This window comes from Piliocolobus tephrosceles, unplaced genomic scaffold (assembly GCF_002776525.5).
Source record: "Piliocolobus tephrosceles isolate RC106 unplaced genomic scaffold, ASM277652v3 unscaffolded_312, whole genome shotgun sequence".
Taxonomy (NCBI): domain Eukaryota; kingdom Metazoa; phylum Chordata; class Mammalia; order Primates; family Cercopithecidae; genus Piliocolobus; species Piliocolobus tephrosceles.
The window spans coordinates 7,394-21,543 of record NW_022314532.1 but is presented as its reverse complement, the minus strand read 5'-3'; the positions used below and the strand labels follow the sequence as shown (position 1 = coordinate 21,543).

The following is a 14,150-nucleotide window of genomic DNA, read 5'->3' as shown; positions in this document are numbered from 1 at the left end:
CTGTCACCCAGGCTGGAGTGCAGTGGTGCGATCTCAGCTCACTGCAAGCTCTGCCTCCTGGGTTTATGCCTTTCTCCTGCCTCAGCCTCCCCAGTAGCTGGGACTACAGGTGCCTGCCACCACGCCGGCTAATGTCTTGTATTTTTTTAGTAGAAATGGGGTTTCACCGTGTTAGCCAGGGTGGTCTTGGTCTCCTGACCTCGTGATCTGCCCATCTCGGCCTCCCAAAGTGCTGGGATTACAGGCATGAGCCACCACGCCCAGCCTCCAAATCTTTTGTTTTTTTTTTTTTTTTGGGGGGGGGGACAGAGCCTATATCTGTCCCCCAGGCTGGAGGGCAGTGGTGCGATCTCGACTCACTGCAATCTCCGCCTCCCGGGTTCACTCCATTCTCCTGCCCAGTAGCTGGGACTACAGGCGCCCGCCACAACGCCCGGCTAATTTTTTGTGTTTTTGGTAGAGACGGGGTTTCACCGGTTAGCCAGGATGGTCTCGATCTCCTGATCTCGTGATCCGCCCACCTAGGCCTCCCAAAGTGCTGGGATTACAGGCGTGAGCCACCGCACCCGTCCCAAATCTTTTTTTTTTTTTTTTGAGACGGAGTCTCCTTCTGTCGCCCAGGCTGGAGTGCAGTGACCGGATCTCAGCTCACTGCAAGCTCCGCCTCCTCGGTTTACGCCATTCTCCTGCCTCAGCCTCCCAAGTAGCTGGGACTACAGGCGCCTGCCACCTTGCCTGGCTAGTGTTTTGTATTTTTTTTTAGTAAAGACAGGGTTTCACCGTGTTAGCCAGGATGGTCTCGATATCCTGACCTCGTGATCCACCCGTCTCGGCCTCCCAAAGTGCTGGGATTACAGGTTTGAGCCACCGTGCCTGGCAAACTCTTAAGCTATGTCTAACTCACAACAATTTAGTAGATTATGTTTTTGTAAACAGAAATAGAGCATTTATCTTTTTTCCCCACCTGATTTCTCTAGAATTTTGAAATTCTTACTGAATACTCTTACTTTTATGACAATATAGTTGTTAGCAAAAGTCCAGTAAGTATCTGTTCACCTTGTAACAGGACAGAATTGGAAACTTTGGTTATATTATCAAGGCTTTTACTGAAATATCATATTTAGGAAGTGTACCTCAGACCAGTTATGACAAGCAATTGTAAGGAACTAAGGTTGACTTTTATGGAGCCAATGCTTACAAAGCACTCTGAGAAAAGCTGGTCTGATACCTGGATTTTGGGGTTCACAACCTTACAGATTAGTAAGGAAGGTCATTTCCTTGTAGGCCCAGGAATTTGGGGCTATTTTGAGGGCCTCAAGCAGAGAGAAATTCACACAAAGCTATAAGGACTGCCGCTGAAATTTGATAGTATGTTCTTGGCTTGGCTTTTAGCCTCAATAAGGCCTTTAAAAGTCCAATCTGAGATTCTGTACAAAAACTTGCAGCAACGAAGCTTGAAAGCACCTATGTGGTCGGCTCTTGTTCTTGCTGCACTTACATAAATGATCAGGCAAAATCTAACAAAGCTAGACTTATTTTTGAAACAAGAATAATCTTACTCTGATTATCTATGATCAACAATAATGGTTGCTACAGAGATAAATTTTGTTTCAATGGAAAACTATAAGTCGGATGGGCATGATGGCACATGCCTATAATTCCAGCACTTTGGGAGGCCAGGAGTTCAAGACCAGCCTGGGCAACATGGTGAAACCTTGTGTCTACTAAAAATAAAAAAATTAGATGGGCATGATGGCATGTGCCTATAGTCCCAGCTAATCAGGAGGCTGAGGAGGGAGGATTACTTGCACCCAGGAGGTAGAGGTTACAGTGAGCTGAGATTGCATCTTTGCACTCCAGCCTGGGAGACAGAGCCAGACCCTGTCTCAAAAAAAAACTTTTTTAAGGAAAACTATATGTAACGTAAATGACGAGTAGATGGGTGCAGCAAACCAACATGGCACATGTATACCTACGTAACAAACCTGCACGTTGGGCACATGTACCCTAGAACTTAAAGTATAATAAAAATTTTAAATAAATAAATGGAAATCTATAGCCCTTGCGGGTTATCAGATTCTAGTCTAGTTTCTTGTCTTTGGGCTAGTTTTACCTGTTTGTAAACTGGATCCTGTCATCTGATGAATTTTGTCCTACAATGATACTTGTGGAATAAGAAGCCAAATATTGTCTCTCCTATTAATGTATCTATTGTCAGTTAATCTGAAGGTCTCCAACCCTGGAACAAAGTTAGAAGGGGAAGGTTTTGCTCCCCCAAATGCATAACCAAACTGTGGTACATTCATGCAATGGAATACTATTTAGCCATAGAAAGGAACAAGCTATCAACTCACACAAAGACATGAGTGAATCTTGTATGCACATTGCTAAGTGGAAGAAGACAGTCTGAGGAGAATACACACAGTGTGACTTTATTTAATGAGACACTACAGAAGGCAGACTACACAGATGGGAAGCCATTGGCTCCATGGGGTGGGGGTTTGAAGCGTTCCATATGATACTTTAATAGTGGGATACCTACCACAATGCATTGGTCAAAACATGCAGAATTTTACAACCAAATGGGTAAATCAAATTCTATTCAAATTAAATAAAATTACTCAGGATGTGGAGTATCCTAGGACAGAATATATCATGTGAAAAAGAATTTAACTATGCTACAAATTACTATGGTTTGGATGTGCTTTGTCCCTGCAAAAACTCGTGTTGAAATTTGACCCCCAATGTGGCAGTGTGGGGCGGTGGGGCCTAGTGGAAGGTGTTTGGGTCATGGGGACGGATCCCTCATGAATAGGTTAACGTCCTCCATGGGGATGAGTGAGTTCTGCTCTCACAGGAATGGATTAATTCCTGCAGGAGTAGGTGGTTAACAAGAGTCTGGGTTCCTTGGCTTCCCTCTTGCTTTCGTTCTTGCTATGTGATATCTGGTGCACCCATTGCTCCCCTTCCACTTTCCACCATGAGGTGAAAAAGGCTGAGACTCCACCAATCTTAGACATTCCAGCCACCAGTATTGTGAGCCAAAAGGACCTTTTTTACTTATAAATTACCCAGCCTCAGGTATTCTGTTACAGAAGCACAAAACAGACAGAGACACAAATGTAGGAAAAAACTCACTGAAGGTGTAGGGAAAATGGTGTTGACCTAAGTCACTTTGAAAGTGAATAGAATCCATATGCTGAAGGCAAACGAACTGTACTTCATCACTGGATTCTATTTTATAAAGTTCTTTCCAACAGAAGCAATTGTGAACAACTGTAAAACCACAGTATCTGTATCTGGAATAAAACAATGACTTACATAAATCCAGATGGTAGGAACCAGGTCTCTCACTGTTGAAGTGGGAGGTTACAAATTAGCAAGGGGAGAAGGCTAGAATGATTCATGTGATAGTAGATCAGAGGTGGAGACATGAACGTAAACTTATGTTTAGTTTAATATAGATAACACAGTTCTACATAGAAAACTTTATAATTAGGTGTGTATAGGTAGGTTAGACACACACATATACTTCCTAGCAGTGCTAATGAGGAACAAGTGCTCATTCAACAAGGTGCTCATTCAGCAGCCAGATGTAAGTTTTCCTACCATTCTGAAAGGAATCAGGCTCTTTGAAGAAATGTCTGATAGTAGAACTGGGACAGTAAATATAGGAGTCGGGATAATCTTGAAGTATCAGAAAGTAAGTAAGTACTAAAAAAAATAAAATAAAATATATCAAAGAAAAAGAATAGCCAATAAAAACAGCTACTGATGGCCAACACAGGAATGAATTGTAGTGTTGAATAATAACTAAAGCTGAAAGTAATTATCTAGGTGTCTGTATTTGTATACACAGGAGAATAAGAAAACGGAGTTGCATAGAAATCTCCTTTGCAAAAGAATTCCAAGTAATTGATGTAGACACTCAGCCATCAAGAAGGTGGAGCCAACTCCTCACTCTGTAAGTGTGGGCTCCGCACAGTGACTTGCTCCAAAAGAACACATGCAGTATGGGCAAGGAGGAAAAATAACTTCACAGTGGAGAAACCTGACAAACAGTAGCTCTGCCAAATGATCCAAGTGAACATCAAAGGTGACAGTTCACCTTGAGAACATGCAGTGACAATGGGGGACATTCTACAAAATTCCTGACCAATCCTCCTCAATACTCTCAAGGTCATCATGACATGGAAAGCCTGACACACTATCACAGCCAGGAAGAGCCTACAGGGATGTGATGACTACATGTCATGCGGGATCCTGGATGGGATCCTGGGTCAGAGTAAGACAGAACAAAGGGCATCCAAATGAAGCATGAACTTTAGTTAATAATAATCTATCAGTATGGGTTCATTAACTATGACAAATTATGTAAGACATTAATAAGCCATGTGAGACACACTGATAGAAAATGTTAATAAGAGCTGAAACTAGGTTGCAGCTATGTGGGAAATCTCTGCTTTTTTTTTTTTTTTTTTTTTTTTTTTTTTTTGGCAATTTCTGTGTGAGTAAAAAAATGATGTAAAATAAAACTTTATTTAAAACACTGTTATATTTTTTGAACACTTCCTTGTTTAATTATTTATACCATGAATTACTAGTAATTGACACTGTTGACTAGTCCTTTTTTTTAAATAAGAGCATTTATGATACAAAAAATTAAACAGTGCAGACTGATATATAAATCAAAACAAATGCTCTTTACATGTTTTCTGTTAGAGTAGTCACACATATGTGTAAACTTAATTATCATATTTTTTTCTTGTGCTGTGGTTGTGTCCTGGGTTCATTCTCTAAAATGCTGTTTGCCTTAGACCAGGAAAAATAAATAACCTTACAGACTCTGTTTCAATTCATGGCTAAATATTTTCAAAAAGAGTGACTTTGTAAAAACATGTTCTAACGTAAAATTGATTCATTGTGATGGGATCACTTATTCCAAAGACTTCTTGTCTTTATTTTGTGCCCATGCCTACCTTTTAGCCATAATACAACAGAATCAAATATTAGCCACTGGGAAAAAATATTCAAAGAAAGACAGAATGTGGAGAGAACTTATGACCATGATGATTCAATGTTTTACCATAATGCTTTTTAAAACAGAAGAGTGTAAAAGGATATTCAAAATCAATTTCCTCAGTGAGGCTTTGCAGAAAATGAGGAAACTAGAGAAACAAAAATGGCAGGACATTCTACAGGTGATTTTAGATGTTGCTATGTTTTGTGGGAAAAAAATACTTTTACCTTTTAAAGAATCACAAAGAATTATTGGAAACCCAAACTCTGGAATGTTTGCAAATTTAGTTGAGCTTCTGTGTAATTATGTCTATATAGCTAGCCACGAAGTTGATGATTTTTTTAAAATCTGTGCCTTATTTGCGTAATAAAATGCACAATGAATAATTAATGCTCATAAGAAAACATGTTAGACCTAGTGAAGAGAAAATCAATCTTGGGGACCCAAAATCACTAAACTAAAGGGAAAAGTCAAGCTGGGAACTGCTGAGGGCAAATCTGCCTCCCTTTCTATCCAAAATCACCCGTCTGCTCACCGAGATAAAGGCATAGCTGATTGCCTCATTTGGAGAGAGTAATCAGCAACACAAAAGGATGAAACCATTTGTCTCTTACCAACCTATGACCTGGAAGCCCCCTGTCTGGCCTTCTCAATTTTCTGGACTGAACAAATGTACATCTTACACATATTGATTGATGTCTCATGTCTCCCTAAAACGTACACAACCAAGCTGAGCCCCGACCACCCTGGGCCCCTGTTGTCAGGACCTCCTGAGGATGCATCACAGGCGCGTATCCTGAAGCTTGGTAAAATACACTTTTTTTTTTTTTTTTTTTTTTTTCAGACAGAGTCTCGCTCTGTCGCCCAGGCTGGAGTGCAGTGGCCGGATCTCAGCCCACTGCAAGCTCCACCTCCCGGGTTCCCGCCATTCTCCTGCCTCAGCCTCCCGAGTAGCTGGGACTACAGGCGCCCCTCACCTCGCCCGCCGGCTAGTGTTTTTTCGTATTTTTTTTAGTAGAGACGGGGTTTCACCGTATTAGCCAGGATGGTCTCGATCTCCTGACCTCGTGATCCGCCCATCTCGGCCTCCCAAAGTGCTGGGATTACAGGCTTGATCCACCGCACCCGGCCGCAAAATACACTTTCTAAAAAATCTGAGAGCTGTCTCAGATTTTCAGGATTCACACATGTAATGTAGGATGTCACTGTTTATAAAACAGACATTATTTTATCTACTATTACAAATATGCTGCCAATTAACCTTAGACTTTCTCAACAAAATAAAAAATGTTGATGAGACACAAATAATATATTTAACTTTAAATAATGTTGCAAGTTTTAATATGGCTACTTTTCAATTTTTCAATATTAATTTTTACTACTTTAACACTGTAAGAAAAATTAGTAATTAAAACATGAATAAAAGTGTTTACAGGGGGTGCACATGTTTCCTCCAGCCTCTGCCCATCCCCAGCTTTCATCCCAACTGTCCTGATGGTGGCTCTAAGCATTGCTCCTTTCTCTGTACCAAGACCTCTCCCCAGAAACAAGCCCAAATCTTACCATATGTTATGGCACGCTGTGATGATGAGCAGCGACGAACAGCCAAAGCCTCAAGGCAGGGAGGCTTCTGTAAAACAAGACTTGTAGAATGTAACATGTGTAAGTAAAGCCCATAGCAAAGCTCCCTCCTCAGCACACAGGGAGCAGACAGGAAGCTTTTACCTCACCTTCCTCAATGGCCTGCAGCCACATCTCCCTAGGTTAGTCTTAAGGACAACGAAACTCTGGTCTTCAAGGTGGACACGCTACTAGGTGCCCCAAAGCCATGGTGACCCACTCTCGGGTGGGTCTCGAGGAGAACAAAGCTCTGGCTCTAATCCTAACCTTAACCCTGTCCCAAGACTTTGACCCTGAACCTAAACCCTGATCCCTACCCTGGTCCCTAATGCTGACCCTTACTTTGACCCTGACATTGATCTTGACCCTGACCATGACCCTACCTCAAACCATACTTCTGGCCCTGACTCTGAGCATAATCCCTGTTACTATGTTTAGGATCTATCTCTAGTCTTACCCTCTAGTGGTAAATAGCTGTACCCAAAAGCACTTTTAAATTATTTAACTTCTTTACCTTGAATCCTCTAAGCACATCCTAAAGGAGATGTCATTATGTATTTTGCAGTCCCTCTGAGTGGTATGGCTGCCGATAAGTTCTAATATTTTGCAAGACATAAAAGGTTTGGAGGGTGACAGCACTGAGTTGTTTGGGATGCATGTTGGCATTCATGATAGTTATTGGTGCTGTTCTCCAAATATTTTCAGTTCACTTTTTATGAATGCATTCTGACTGTTCCATCCCACCTACTTAAATTGTCACATGGCCTCATGATGGTATTTTTTTCTTTGCCAATGGAGGTGAGAAGAAAATAACATGTGACTTTTTCAGGAGAAATTTCCAAGAAACAGAGTTCTATTCCGCATGCTTTTTTCTCTTTTCTATAGCAATGGGGATCTTATTGATGGCCCCTCCTTCCGTCTGGATTCCTGTGTTAGGATGACACAGCACAGAGCTACCTCTCACCTGACCCATGATGAGATGTACATAAATGAGGAAGAAGATTTTTGAGCCACTGAAATTTGGAGGTTGTTTGTCACCACAGTTTAACCTAGCTCCCATTGACTGATGCAGGGCTGAAGAATGAGTCCAAATTGGATCTGGACAAGACATGTGAAGAGCACTCCAGCTTGAATAAATTTCAAGTGTTGTCTCAAAGATAATAGTGAGCACGATATGTTATTGGGTGTGTGTGGGATAAATAAGATATATCAGGTGAGAATAATGAGAAACTTAACTTTAAAAAGACGGTGCTGATTTGGACTGTGGAGAGATTCAAATGCCCTGCTTAGCATTTGAGATTGTGATGGTTGAACAAACTAATTAAAAGCCCTAAATGAAGACTTGGGATAAACATCTGAGGGTGTCTAATATCCCAGTTTTTCATCCTAGAATCGGCAGAGTCCTTGACCCCATTCTAGTGAGACTTCCAAAAGAAAAAAGACCTACATTTCTTCAACAACCCACACTGGGAGACTTTCCTGCACTTTTGACCTGTGGCTAACACTCCTCACCTTTCATTCTGTCATCAGCGTTTTGAGGAAACACATTTAACTCTCTATGATTTACAGGTTATTAAGTGGTTCTTATAATTCCCTCCAGAGCTGGAAAAGACTAATGATGATGGTGTCTGAGCTCACAGCAGCAAGCAGGCATGTGTGCTCAGCAGCCACGTGGCTCATCTGCTAGGAGCTTACTAAATATGATATTCTACAACCTTGCTTAACACAAGGGGAGACGCTCCTGACTCAGAGGGTTTAATTGCTCGCCTACTTCTTTTTCTGCCCTCTTGGGCTCCTAAAATGAAAAGAACCCTGGGGTGATAAAGTGAGTCAAAGGGGTGCCAGCCGCATCACAGCAAAATAGATTCCTAAAAAATCCCTGGCCAAAGATGACAGCCTTGGCTGGATAACTTTGAATGTGCTGATAGTGGACATGGGAGAGTGAAGGTGGTTGAAATGTTCATATCAAAGAATTTCCACCCAGATTGCAAGAAAAGAGAGAGGAATGGAGATGGCAGCATGAGTCTCTACAATAAAAGCAGATGTTTTGAGATGACTTATATTTGTTCTGATAAAAATTAAAGACAGAAACCAAAGTTTAGCCTGAGGCTGCAATTAATTGGGCAATAAGCTAGAGGCACATATGGCATAGACAGATTTAAACATTTCTCCCTTATAGTAATACAAATACTAAACTTACAAATAAATTGATTCCAAATAAAACAAATATTCAAAAATTTGATGAATAAACACTGGGGTCTACAGTAGTATTTGAAGGAGATCTCACAAACAGGTTTGGTTTTCTGAAGGTTAGAACTGATGGTCTAGAGAATTCATTTCATTCCAGAGAGAGAAAGGAGGAATTTCTTGGGTTCCTTCAGGAATGAGTCTAGCTTTGCCTCCTCTTTGTTTGCACTATGGATACGGCAGAAGAAAACATGATGATTTCACTGATTTAAGGTGCCAAAAGTCACTGGGTTCTCTAAGAAGCCTGGGATTCTTCTGCTGGAAAAATAAGTTTGTTGAGAAAAAATGAGTTGAGGAGGCTGTTTCTGAAGTGAAGCAGAATTGTTTTTACATAATCTGCTCATTACCCACTCTGTAGTGTGGATACAAATTATTCAAGCAAAAGGTCCTCTTACTGCTCCTGGAATGCAGTGGATAGAGAACAGATTAGTTTTTTCCCTCAGAACACAACCACTAGAAACGTTCTACCTCAGATGAGATATTGCCTAATTATTTTCAAAAGACAGTGAAAAGTGATGGATGTAAATGTTTGCTACAAAATAAATACATGCTTGAAACAGAAGCATCTGGGTCACAGTTATATTAGAGCTACCTGTGTTCCCCTGTCACTGAGATGAAAACAAAAATGTCCAATACAATCATTCACAGCATGGGAGAGGGGAAGGTGAAAGATGGAAAGGCCGGTCATAAAAGGATCAGAATTTCAGTCCATAAGGAAGTGGCTTTGTGCGTTGTCTGTTGCTGTGTGCAAGGTGAAGGCTGGGGCAAGAAAACGTGCAGCAACAAGGGCTCCTTTGTCCATCTCACCTCTCTAGATGCCAGGTTGCAGACATGTTGCATTTTAATTGAAAGGTTGATATAATTTTTTTTAAAGAACACTTGCGGTGTTTGAAGTGACAAAGGCTGCTGTGACAAAAAAGCAGGGAAAGGGATTTTTTTTTTTTTAAACAGCAAACAACAACAACAACCCCACAAAAAAAGCAAACAACAAACAAACAAAAAACAGAGGAGGAAGTTGGCTGTGACTACTTCCAGGAAGAGACTACAACAGGCAATTGGAAATTCTATTCGCTTTGCAACTGTGGGTTTTCCGGCCTGCTTCCTTTCTAAAGTATATTATTTTGTTTTTGGTTCATGAAGTTATCCCTTTCTGTTTTCTGGAACAGCTATGTATTTTCTTTATCTATCATCTATCTACTCGCCTATCATCTATCTATTTACTATCTATCTTTTCTACCTTTCACTATCAAGAGCTTGGGTCAAGCAGGATAGAATTGCAGTGTATGTTCACTCTACCATTTAAAACAAGAGCTCTCATAGGCATTCTCCATCATATCACAAACCTGTTTCTAAAACAGGGTGTGGCAAGCTACCATGCGTGGGCCATGTCTGACGCAGTCTGCATTTGTAAGTAAAGTTGTACTGGGACACAGCCATGTACATGTGTTATATGACGTCTCTGGCTGCTTTCATGGTACAATGGAAGAGCTGAGTCATTGACAGAGAGACCATAAGGCTTGGAAAACTTAAAATATTTAACATTTAGCCCTTTGCAGAAAATATTTGCTGACTCTTGTTTTAAAAGATCTCTGTTTAAAATGCTATCTATTGCCTTCTGGATAAAATCACAGCTCTTTACCACAATCGACACAGCTTCAGCCCTGCTTCTATATCCAGCCTCATCTATTATTTCTGCTCCTCCTCCTTATTTTCCTTCTGGCCATGCTGATGGATTGTCACTTCCCTGATGTGCGAGAATCTCTCCTCCCTTCCTGACATTCTCATGCTCTCCGTCTGCCTCTCAAGAACTTCCTGTCCCATCTCTCATGACAGATCTCTTCTTCATTCTTTAAGATGCAGCCCCTTTGCTCCTTCCTTAAGGATGCCTGTCTGGCTCTATTTTGGGTGAAATGCTCCTTCTGCATCTCCCAGAGCCATCCTGTGTCTGTCAGCTGTGGCATTTCTTTGCATCTCTGTGTCATATATCACCAAATCTGCCTAAGCTTGCCTGAGTCACTGCATGATAACTTCAGACTCCACCAGCATTGTCCCCACTAACCACGAGGCTTAGACATTTGTCCAGTATGCTCAGGGTTGTGGGGTGGTAGCAGTAACCAGCTGGTGAGCATCATTTCTTACATCAGAATCAAATCTGTAGATCTCTGCCTTTCATACATATTTGGAGTTTAAAATTAGCATAAAGATTTTCCTTAAAATAAGAACAAATGACTTGAATAGGCTTTTGGAATGTATATTTTCACTGGTTCATTTCTGTGTTCAGCATTCCCACATGAATCTAAACACGACTCTACTCTTAGTAACTGTGTGACCCTGGGACAGTCACTCAATCTCCCTCAGCTAAATTTTGTTGTGTGAGTAATGAGAAGAGAGTTGTGATTTGTATTTAGTGAATAATAACAAACAAAAGGCATTTAGCTTTCTGGAAGCTGGTATGTAGTAGACCCTCATGAAATACTAGCTCTGTTGATAAAACTAGACCGAAAGAAGCTTTCAAAGTCAACAACAGTATCATGCAGTGAAGGACGTAGATGAGAAGCTGCTACTGCAGCCTGCAGCTCCTGGAGGCCCGTTTTGTCCATGATTTAGCAGGAATGCACTACCCTTCCATGAGGAGACAGTGCCCACAGAAACCAAGGCCATTCTTTGAAGATAAACATGTTTTAATAGTCTTTACATTACATAATAGCATAATATAAATAATGATTTATTATTAATAATACTGTAAAATTATTTACATTATTATGTTATGACTTTTGTACAGACCTTTACACGCAGGTATTCTGAAGTTGATGGTCTGTGAGTGGCATCGAGTGATGACTGACACACTCTGACCTGGGGTAGAACAACACGTGCCCCTGCAGTTTGCTGAATTTCAGGGCATCACCACCTTTTTTCAAGAGTGTGTTTTCCTGTCCTCTAGAGTTTTGCCCACTTAAGCAATGGTTTTGCTGTAATAAAGAATTACACTATTGGCCAGGCGTGGTGGCTCAAGCCTGTAATCCCAGCACTTTGGGAGGCCAAGACGGGCGGGTCACGAGGTCAGGAGATCGAGACCATCATGGCTAACACAGTGAAATCCCGTCTCTACTAAAATACAAAAAAAATTAGCCGGGCACGGTGGCGGGCGCCTGTAGTCCCAGCCTGAGGCAGGAGAATGGCGTGAACCCAGGAAGCAGAGCTTGCAGTGAGTGGAGACTGCACCACTGCACTCCAGCCTGGGCGACAGAGCAAGACTCCGTCTCAAAAAAAAAAAAAAGAGAGAGAATTACACTGTTTATCAAAATATTACTTTGGAGAATACTGGTTCACATAGTTCAAGTTTTCTTAAACTATCAGGCCCATAGCTAATGCCAGTGGCTCCAAGGATGAGAAGATAAAAAGGCCTTTTTCTTTTTTCTTTTTTTTTTTGGCCAAGACACAAAAACACCACATTTGAAACTTTACTGTCTCATGCTACTCCCTGAAAAATTAAAAGTGAACATACTCCCCTCCCAGCCCAATCACAGCTAATGAATAACCAAGATCTCCTGCAGGTGCCTTTGCCTTGGCTCTGTGAGCCTGGAGTTGCTGGCTGGCACTGGGCAGCAGGTGCAGAGCTGGTCCCATTTCTCCATGTTTTCCCCACTCTGTGGGGGACACAGGCACATTGAACAACCTGGGTCCTGGCCTGGCGCTGGCTGGGAAGCTATTTGATGTCAGGCTCAATGTGGACTTCTGAGTTGAAAAGAGAGTATGGGTCACCCAGCCTCACTTACTCATTTTACCAAGAATGAAAATGGGGATCTAGTCCAGACATGAAAGTACACATTGTAAGGTTGTGCAAGCTCGCCGCACTTGTATACACTCAGCACATACTTACTGAGTGCCCAGCATGAGAGGGGCTCTAGTTCCCGGGGTCCCACCCTCCACAGAGGACAGCAGCACCTCAAGGGACAGATGTGCAAAGAGCAAGGTGTGGGCCCTTCTGCTGGAGAGGTGGCCTGGGAGGATCCTTAGAAGAAGTGACAGCTGAGCTCTTCTCTGAAGGGTGAAGCTGTATTACTTGAAGCTTAGGGTGAAGGGGTGTCCAGGGAAGTGGAGCCTGTGAGCCAAAAGCATGAGCATAATGACTTGTCCAGAGAAGTGTAACAAGTTCCATGTTGTTTCTACGTGAAATCTGAACAGGAGTCACCAAAAGAAAGAGCAGGATCCTGGAGCCAGGGCCTTGGATTTCACCCACTGGCAATGGTAATGTTCACTGGGAATTTTGGGGGGCAAAATGTAAAAGTGTTTCCTCTTAGCTCCAACTCTCTATCTCTCTGTCTCTTTCTGTCTCTCTCCCTTATCTTTAATTTTTGTATTATCCGAAGAAAACACAGATGTCTCAGACGTGGGGAGTAGCAGTCTTCCTCTTTCTGGATGACTTCAGGTGAGCACTTTGGCCTCTATGAGTTTATTTACAATAATTCACGAATCTCGAAAAAAAAAAAAGTCATGGTAGCAGAGGTTAGAGAATCTCCTAGTATTTCTTCTGATACTTTGAATTTATGATTAATATGTTTAATCTTCATCTTCTGAAAAGTCACCAGTTGCATAGTGAGGACCATAAAGGGAGTCTGTTTCTGTGGTTTGTGGCTTCAACAGTCCGTGGTTTTGCAGCAACAGCATTGCATGTGGGTTATAGGCTGATGATGCTCAACAGTGGACAATTCTCTTCACTTGCCTGGGCCCCACTGCCCACCCTTCCATACAGTGCAGGGTCACAGCTGAGCTCTCCGAGACAGCTTGCAGGATCTCCGCTTCTGAACTGTCAAGTGTCTTCCAGGTGAAGGCTTGGTCTCATAGCCTTTGTGGCTTCCTCCAGGTAACACTTGGTTTTTTGACCTAACCCTGGTATTTGTGTGACATGTGTGTGAATGTGCTCCCTGTGGCAGCACTGACGAAGGACTCAGACATCACAGATGCCTAAAGGCAAATGCAGTGTGCTTTTTTCCAACATCTCCAGTCTTGTATTATTTTTACCCATCAGCCCATTTGTAAAAAGGGGAAAAAAAGCTTCCTGTTAGAATTAAATCCCCTCTGGAGATAATGGGTATTTTTAAAATCGTTCATTTCTTTATGGTCACATTTGCTCCCACTTCCTGCCAGGATCCACTAGAGGGCAGACACACCCCTGTGTATTTGTGTGGCGCTTGCTGAGCGGTAATAGGAACAGTGCCTGGCAGCATCCACTAGACGGCAGACACACCCGTGTGTATTTGTG

The 14,150-nt window shown here is 42.0% G+C and overlaps 1 long non-coding RNA gene across 1 annotated transcript; it reads right to left on the bottom strand.

The window, feature by feature from the left end:
* Positions 1–7,425: 7,425 nt before the first annotated feature.
* Positions 7,426–11,577, bottom strand: LOC111525314. Its single transcript, XR_002726065.2, has 3 exons — positions 11,509–11,577; positions 9,695–9,793; positions 7,426–9,287 (listed from the first exon to the last, which is right to left on the bottom strand). It is a non-coding gene; the product is annotated as an uncharacterized LOC111525314 (long non-coding RNA).
* Between the last annotated feature and the right edge of the window lie 2,573 nt (positions 11,578–14,150).